Consider the following 9,474-nt stretch of genomic DNA (forward strand, 5'->3'; position numbering starts at 1 on the left):
GCATGCTTCGATTTTTTTCAAGGCTCTCTGTGATACCTAGTTTATTTTTCCTAATGCCCTCAGGGTTATGTCCAGTGTATGGATGTCTGCCTTTTCTTACAGACTGAACTAAATTTGGCGTATGACATATTAGTCAAACAAAACATCAAAAATAGCAAATGAACTAAGAAGAAAAGCAGAAATAAAAGAAACAACAAATTAAGTCATAGCAGCATTGTAAGACTCATTCAAAAATGGGGTTGTTTTATGCTTATTTTGACACATAACAAAATATTTTAGTTTAGAGATATAAGATTTTTATTTTTTGAAGCTGAACACTATGAAGTACAGTATAATAACAAATCTCATTGTAAACACTCCTATTGATCCCCTGATTCTGAACATCCCACCACAATTAATTCGGTTAGAATATGTGGTTTTGGTGTATGTACAGGACTGCAGAAACTAGCTGACGACCATCCAACTAAATTCATTCTGTTTGTTTGGGATGTTAGCCAGATTTCCTGATCAGTTTTCTAGAGGTAAAAAGAAGGTTCAAAATTCAAAAATATTGGACCACCTAGTAGCTTGGGATGGTATTAATTATGTCCATGCTGTATCTAATAAAATTAAGAGTTTATAATTATAATTGGTTGTCGTGATTTTAGAGTATGGTTATTAATGAGAGAGTAAGTATAATCTTCCTTAAATGCCACTTCCTCTACTTTTTCTTTACATACTTAATATATCTTCACCTTTTATATCTGTGTATATCTTTGAGACACAGAGACATATTGAAATATGACTTTTCCTTAAAGGAACCAGATGGTTAATTTGTGAAAATGATATTGCACATTGTCCACTTAGGAATGAGGGCTATGTTCACAAGTTCTAGACAACTGTTATACTGAGTTAAACAAGTAAACCAAAAGAATGGCCAACATCTAGCCTTGGGCATGTATTTGTCAAAGTCAGGTTTCTAATTTAGGAAATTAATTGATTTTACACACATGATAAATATGTTTAGAAGGAAAATCCTTATAAAAAGCTGAAAAAATTGTTCTTTGGCATGTAGATTATAGTTTTTAACCTTCAACAGCTGATTTTGATGTATGTATGTACTAATTTTCTTCCGCTATTAAAATTGAGACATAGTTTTAAAGCTTATTCTCTGTAATTTTACTTTATTTTATTGATTTTTTTTTGGTTCTGAATATAGGAAAAATAATGTTTTTAAAACATCATTTTATACTTATTAATTTGTTTCCTCTAATTATTGAGTTTGAAGTTGCATTTTATTTCAGCTGTTTGCATACAGTATAACTCTACTTTGTAACAACAAAAGGTAGGTTATTCTATTGTTTTGGGGGCTTTAACCAAATAATAACTCCAGAGCATTTGTTGTTCTGGGGAAACTGAACCAAATATATCCCTTTGAGATTGTGGTCAGGAAATTATCCATGGCATCTTGTTACACGAAAACTTATTTCCAAAGCCTATAAGAACTTGTCTGCTTAGGTTAAACATCTCCTTCTCTCTCTTGCTCTATCTATTGATACTATATAGCTTCAATGACTCTTTCCATGAAGTTGTCCCCATTTATATCGTTCTTGGAGTTCCTAAACTACTCACCGATAGTGGTGCCATTCTGCACATCTTATTTTTATTGTTATTTATTCTTATGTACACTTCTTTCACCATCTCTTTTATCACTGATCACTTGCACAGTGCTGATCCCTTGCATATATGGTGGGAGCCAGATAAATAGTTGTGGTTAATGGTGATAGGATGATGAATAAGAAAGCTTCTGAAAAACTTTTCCACCTGGACATCAGCCAAATGTTTCTAGAGATAAAGAGGTAGCTTCTGGGCATCCATCAATCATGTGAACAGTTGAGAAGCTTAGAACACAAAGTACACCCATGAAGTTCTAATTGATTTCCCAACCAGAAGAAAACTTTTCACAAACAGTGGGAAGAGAAGGGGAAATAGCAGATGTTGCAGAGATTAGATGAATTGGAGTTAGCAACAGTAAGTTTGTGACCAGCCGCTTTCTGTCAGGAAAAGAGAGAGAGAGAGACAGTGAGGGAAAAATCAGTTCTGCAGAGGGTATTACAATGGGATGAAGAAACAGGCCCATAAGCAATATTTTAATGTATTCTTTAGAATCTGTAATAAGAATCTACCTTGCTTTATTATCTAGAAATGTGCTACTTTAAAAATATCCTGAGGTATACACATGTTCACACACTTCTGAAATAAGTCACATGATCATGTTTTGTTATTTTTGCTCAGAATGTTAACTTATCTTTAATATTTCAAAAACATTTTGAACCTATAGGCTAATGATTAGTATTCAGTGGATTACTAATATGTAACTCATAATGGAAAGTTGTATGAGATGGAAAGTTTATACGTAAATGTAGCAATTATATATTTTTCTAGAGGAAAATACATTAATGAAAAATAGTTTTCTTACTGTGTAGGACTTGAAGAATTATAATGGCAATATTTGGATTGTACAAGTATTGGAGTGGTATTAAATATCCTTAATAGTTAATATAGTGCATAGTTTCTTTGTGATTACCTGTGAAAGGTTCTTCACTAAGCTATCATGCATGTTTATAGCTGATTTTAGTTTTCTTCTTGTTTATTTCCTAATTTAAAATTAGAGAATATAAAAACTAGGTAGCAGATAGAGGTTATTGAGCTGAGAATCTGTTTTAATGTATATCTCATCTCGCCATTTTGAACACACTTGTCGCATTTGTGGTATAATGTAATTAAAAAATTACTTTAAGACATTCATCAGATAAAATGCAATGTTAGCATTTACCTTATAAAAAGGATGACTACTTATATATGTTAAAGCCTTGAAGTTGTTAGAATTTTACTGTTTTGGGTGTTATTGATTCACGATTAAATTTTGAAGACAAAAAAGCTACAGCTCTTTCTCTAATCTAGAATTTTACAATAGCTATGCTATTGATATTTTGATGAAGATAATTCTTTGTTCTGGAGCTGACCTGTGTGTGTGTGTGTATGTGTGTGTGCGCGCGTGTGTGCGTGTGTGCGTGTGTGCGTGTGCACGTATGTGTGCGCGTGTGTGTGTTATATGATGTTTAATAGCATCCCTGCCCTCTACGCAGTAGGTGCCAGCAGTACTTCTTCAACCTACTTGTGACAACTGAAAATGTCTCCTGAAATTGCTGAATTTCTCCTAAGGACAAAGACGCCCTCAGTTAAGAACTGCTAATATAACCTATTTCATTTCATGCACACTCAAATTTTACAATTCCTTGGGGTTAAAGCTATGTGTATCATATTTGTAATTTCTAATGAATGCATAGCTAAAAGTATAAACCATAGTTTTTTGGTAGGCTATTTAAATAATCTATAAAACTGATTGGAAACAGTATTGGTAGGATTCTAATTAGTAATTTCAAATTAAAGACATTTTGACTGGAATACAGTTTACTTGTACATACTTTATTTTAGGGTACATGTATGTGGAAAATAAGCTCTAATTATACTGATATATATCTGGGCAGTGTCTGTATTACTTAGAAAAAGATAAAATTTTATAAATATAAATTAGATTGTGTTATAAATTTGGCAAGAATTTGAGGGGAAAAAAGGTTGAAATGATGATTTTTTTTTTTTTAGGCACGGCAACCTTTGGTTGATCTCACAGATTGCAAGGACCTTGTCCACTTACAATAACTTATTTTTTAATTTTTTATGCCTATAGCACCTGGTCTTCCTAGGTGATCTCCCATCCAAGTACTAACCAGGCTCGATCCTGCTTAGCTTCCGAGATCAGATGGGATCTGGCTTGTTCAGGATTGCACGGCCATAGACAAAATGATGAATTCTTTCAGTCAATTATGTTTGCCATACTGATAGATTTAATAGATATGGGTAATTTATTTTAAATTATTTTAAAAGGCAGTAGCTTTGCTACCGTCAAGGTTAAAGTTATTCTGGTTGTTACACGGAGACACACTCAGTACACATATCTACTGAAAATGAAAAAGGACTTTTAGATTAACACGGGTTTGAATTATCTAACCTCTTGCTGCTTTAAAGTGTAATCCATGGGCCAGTTACAGCAATATCAACTGGAAGCTCATTAGAAATGTGTATTCTTAGACCCCACCACCTATCTAATGGAGTAAAAATCTATATTTTTAACAAGATTCCCAGAGATTCTTATGCATATTGAAATTGGAGAAATGCAACTATAAACTTTATTTCCTCTCTCCAGTATGATCTAAGCTTCCTGAAGACAGAAATTTTGTCTAGTTCGTTGCTATAGTTTCAGTGTACAATCTAGTGTCTAGCTCAGAGCCCTCAATAAATATTTATTGGTTGAATGAATGAAACTAATCCATCGGTGTATAGGATACTCTCTTTGTGACTTTTATTTTAATTAAGACAGATAAGATTTGTTTATGTTAGCTTGCCAGTTCTCAACTTGTAAATGTTTTATGCATTACTAAGAAACATAAAGAGGTCATATTGCTTCACATACCTTTTTAACATATCATTCTGTCATTTACAGAATGACAACATGCATAATATTTACAAAATATGCCTGCCAAACATGATTTATGTGAGTTACTTCCAGTTCATTTTTCATTTACTACAATATTGCCCATTAGTTATTTGAAATATAACATTTTGTAGTAAAACTCAATGGAAAAAATAAACTTGAGCAGATGTGCATTTGGTAGCTTTATTTTTGGTTTAGACACTGTCTAGTTTAGGATGTATAATTTGTATGATAAAATGGGAGCCTTGAATTTTTTGTGATAGTGCTTAGGTTTGCTGAGATTAGGGCCTGTATTTCCCATTCTACAATCCTTGTAGTTTTGCATCAAAACAATACTTGGCCTTCAAAGAGAATATTAACAGTGTGAGAGAGGGATGCACGAAAGGAGGGTTGTTTTAAAGGGGACATTACCATAATCATCACTCCTGCGACTATCACCAGCTGCTCGGCATATGGTGAACACAGTGGTTCAGAACACTTTATTGTTTTCCAAGATCAAATCTGAGAATCCGAATTGGAGGACCTTTCTTAGTTACTTTCTTCCTTGTCCAGGACTCACAGAAATTATCTGAGTTGGGATTGTACATGGCAGCAATTAAGCTTTTTAGTACTCAAATGATTTCCTCCATGTGAAGTGTTTCTCCTAGCTGACTTTGGAACTTTGTAGCATCTATCACTCTCTGAGTGAAGATCTTGTGACTTCTGTGATGAGGTAATAGTCACCTGGAGTAAATTGATACCCAGTGTACTTTAGAGGTAAGTATGTGGACCTGGGTGTTCAATAGGCCTTTGTCTGGGTGCACTTACTGGTGTGTGATCTGAGACAGGTTATTTCAACTTTAGTGCCTCGGCTTCCTTATCCATAACATGTGGATAATATATGCATAGGTGTGCTATATGATTTTAGTAAGATACTTGTTTAAAGTATTTAGCATAGATTATGACAAATAGTAGTAAAGCCTCAGTAAAAGCAAGGTATTAAATGCAAAGGGCGTAATGGAGAGATGTGGTGATGTATTAAAGGGTCATTTAAAAGCAGAAATTAAATGAAAGTGAGTGAAATAATAGTAGGAAACATTTCATATAGCACTGTGTGCAAGGGTGGTTATTAGTGCTTTACATATATTCAAGCCAACACAGATGAATGACATGAGAGCACTCACACTGGACTTCAGACTTTCTAGAACAGTGATTATTGGGGAAAGTCTATGGCCTCAAGAACAGAAGCAACGTCCAGTGCACCATGTAGCATTGCAAATGGATCTTCAAGGCTGAATGCTAGGCTCCAATCTTTGTGCAATGTGGCTTTTAGTTGCATAATTAAAGAATGATCAGCCCTTTTCTTGGTGTGATAAGGGACTAGGATTCAACACCAGTGCAACAAAGCAGAACCTTGATTCTAGTGTTATTCTGCCTGCCCAGCATTTTGGGAGGATTGGGAGAATATCAAAACTTTCTATGGTATGTCCAACAGGCTAGGACCTGAGTCTTGTGGTGGCAGGGTATGAAGTAGAAGGCCACTGATATGATCCACCAAATTAATGTTCATGTTTGGGGATCCATAGCTTATTTAACATGACAGAATAGTAGTAACCTGATTCATTTATCACCTGAAAACTCTACCAAGATTCATTACCTAAAAGCTATAGAATTTTTCTCTGCAGCTTTCCAGGAATTCAATCTATAGGGAAGAATTCCTGGAAAAGTTAATTCTTAACTCTCACATATTAATTTAACTAATCTTCCTACCAATTTATGAGATATTTCTTTTACTGATGAGTAAACTGAGTCACAGGGCTTAATTAATATAGTCACAGCAAGTTTGTTGCAGAGCCAGATTTAAACCTAGGGAGCTTGGCTCCAGAGGCCATGTTATTACCTACAATAAGGAGCTTTAAAACTGAATTCTTAAAAAACATAAAAATAACAATAATACAGTAAATACACAGTGCTAAGTGGACAAAATCTCCACAAACGTCTAAAAATAATCATGAAGTAAATTTTAATTGGCAACTCAAAATTTGAAAATAGTGAATACTACCTAAAGGAGTATTTCAGATGAAGATTGCTAAAAATGATGATGGAGAGGCTCTGAGCTATAATTCTCTGGCTGAAGGTCCAGACACAGCACTGATGACAGGCCAGAGACAACTCCACTGATAAAGACAGTGACTGATGAGCTGACAGCCCAGTCTTAGCCTTCAGCCAGCAGCAGTCAAAACAGAAGATTCCTTTAAAAAATCTGGATTTGCAATATAGAAAAAACTCCTTCCCCCTAGTTTTATTCAGGTGTAGTTAACAAATAAGAATTGTACATATTTAAGGTATATAACTTGATGTTTTGAAGTAAATATATCACCACAGTCAGGCTAATTAACTTATCCATCACCTCATATAGTTACCATTTTCATACTTTTTTTTTTTTTTAGTAAGAACACCTATGATCTACTATCTTAGCAAATTTCAAATATACAATACAATATTGTTAATTACAGTCACCATGCTGTACATTAGATCTCCAGAATGTATTCATCTTGCATAACTGAAACTTGTACCCTTGGACCAGTGGTCTCCCCATTTTCTCCACACCCCAGCCACAAGACTTTTAATTCTTAGTGTTGTTTACAGAGCAGAAAGTAAGTGCATCTCTCTCTCATTCTCTTGTTTATATCCAATTAGTGCCATTGTTTGAATGGGAAAGAGGTGAAAAATTGAGGGATTCAGGATCAGAGATGATTCAGCCAACATGTTCTGTCTGTAAAAAGAGAAACACATTTTTGAACCTGACTCATGGGACTGGAACCAAAGCCTTTTAGCCTTAGTTAAGCCTTAACTCTACTTGACATGGAAAACATTTTTTTGACAACCCGTTTCTCTTCCTAAGATCTATGCTTTAAATAGTATTTTGAATATGCACATGTTTGTATTCAGCTAATAGTAAATCTTTTCTAAATTTTTATTTGTTATACTATAAGGAAATTATTTATTTTTTTTGTATACTTTAATTTTACTGAACACATTAGAAGGTTGTTTTAAATGTTCTTTGAACCAAAATATTTATAGTACAAGGGGTCCTTCTAGCCAGCAGACTGCCCCACTTGCTGTGTTTGGGTATGGTAACATTAGTAGTGACAGCATACCGTGATGCCGGAGAGCTTATTCATAAACAACCTAATAGCATTGTCTAATGCAGTCTTTGTTTATTAAAGGTGTCAATGAGTCTATTGCTATATTTAGGTTAAAACTAAATTCCTTTTATCATGCATGGAAAATATTGTTTGTTTTCCATTTGGGAAGAAAGCAGTATGACCAAATAAAAGAATTACACTTAACTGGAAACAATTATTAAGAGTCTCAATTTCAAGAAGGAAAAAAATACAATTTCATTTTATGTTTTTTAAGGGGTACAAAAATACCTTTAATGCCTTTTGTAAAAATATTGTGTACGCATTTCTGTTTTTGTAGGCATTAGTTGATGAGTGACTTTATCTTTAATTGGAGTTTTTAATTTATCACATAATAGCACATATATTTTAATAATAATAATTGACACTGTGGCTGGGCACTGTCCTTTCTATATATATCCTATTTTCTAAGAGCTTATGTTATATTTATTTATTGTTAATAATTGAGTTTAAGAAATATATGTATATATTAGCATTAATAAGGAAACAAGTATATTTTGAAGTCAATATGGACTGAAGCCATCACTGGCAACAATGAGCCCAGTGTTTGTGACAGTCGAGGAAAATGGTCTTAGAGTTTAAGAATATCTGTGAAGAGTGGAGTTAGATGGTTAAGATTTGAATAGACTATAAATAGATTATGGAGGACTTTAATAACAAATTCACAATCTTAGATTTAATCTAGTAGGAATTACACATTCTTATAATATATATGTATATGTAAAATTGCATATTCTTAATTGAAAAAAGTGAAATGAAGCTCTGTTTTAGGAATATTGATCTTAAAATACCCTTAATGTTTAGTGAATACCTTTTTTTTTAGAATGTATGATACGCAAGTGCTATATACTAAATGTATTCTCTCCCCCAATTCATACATTGAAATCCTTCTCTTAAAGTGATAGTATTAGGAAGTAGGGCCTTTTGGAGATGATAAGGCCATGGGGACGGAGCCCTCATGAATGGGATTGGTGCTGCTATAAGAGACCCCGGGGCGGGGAGCTTCCTTGCCTCTTCTGTCTGTGAGGACACAGCAAGAAGACCGCTGTCTTTGAACAAGAAAGTATGCCCTCACCAGACAGGAACTCTGTACCCTGCCTTGATCTTGGACTTCCCAGCCTCCAGAAATGGGGGAAAGAAATGTTTAAATCACCTAAACTATGGTATTTTGTTATAGCAACCCGAAGGGGCTAAGACAACAAGTAAAATACAGTAATTCCTTGAACTATTTAAAAATAATGGTGACAATCAGGAAAATATCATTTACAAAATCTCCCTCCTCCAGTGATTAAAAAAAACAGAAATAGTAAATCAAGCCAACAAAATTACTGACAACAGCCAATGTAGGTAAGAGACCCAACTTCATGTGTAAATTCCACAAGTAACAGTCAAGAAAAAAAACAGATGATGACCTGGCTCCTTATGTCTTTTAAACCCCATCCACGGAGCCTCAAGACATTGTTCTATGGCAAACGATGATTTATTAAATCCAGACCATTCTTATATTTTTAATTTAGAGAGAAGCAGATTGAGGGGCTGAAATGAAGGTCAAGGAAAAGTCAGACAAGATTCCTCAGTTCTCTGTGGAGGGGAAATCTATCAGTGCCTACCATTTTTAACTCTCCAATTGGTCAAACAAAACTAAACAAAACAATTAGAAAACTCTATAATTCATAAAATTCATAATATAAAATGATTCACATTCAAGTCAGATTTTAAAAATCTGAAAGAAACCTCAAGTCTATTTCTACCCCC

At 34.0% G+C, this 9,474-nt stretch overlaps 1 protein-coding gene and 1 pseudogene across 1 annotated transcript in view; one reads left to right on the forward strand and one right to left on the reverse strand.

Moving 5' to 3' along the window:
• The window catches only part of ISPD (isoprenoid synthase domain containing), a 247,969-nt gene that overhangs the window by 124,809 nt on the left and 113,686 nt on the right, over positions 1–9,474 (forward strand). The window lies entirely within an intron of this gene.
• LOC111742885 lies at positions 3,722–3,840 on the reverse strand (annotated as a pseudogene).

The sequence above is a fragment of the Pteropus vampyrus genome, unplaced genomic scaffold (assembly GCF_000151845.1).
Source record: "Pteropus vampyrus isolate Shadow unplaced genomic scaffold, Pvam_2.0 Scaffold4, whole genome shotgun sequence".
Lineage (NCBI taxonomy): Eukaryota > Metazoa > Chordata > Mammalia > Chiroptera > Pteropodidae > Pteropus > Pteropus vampyrus.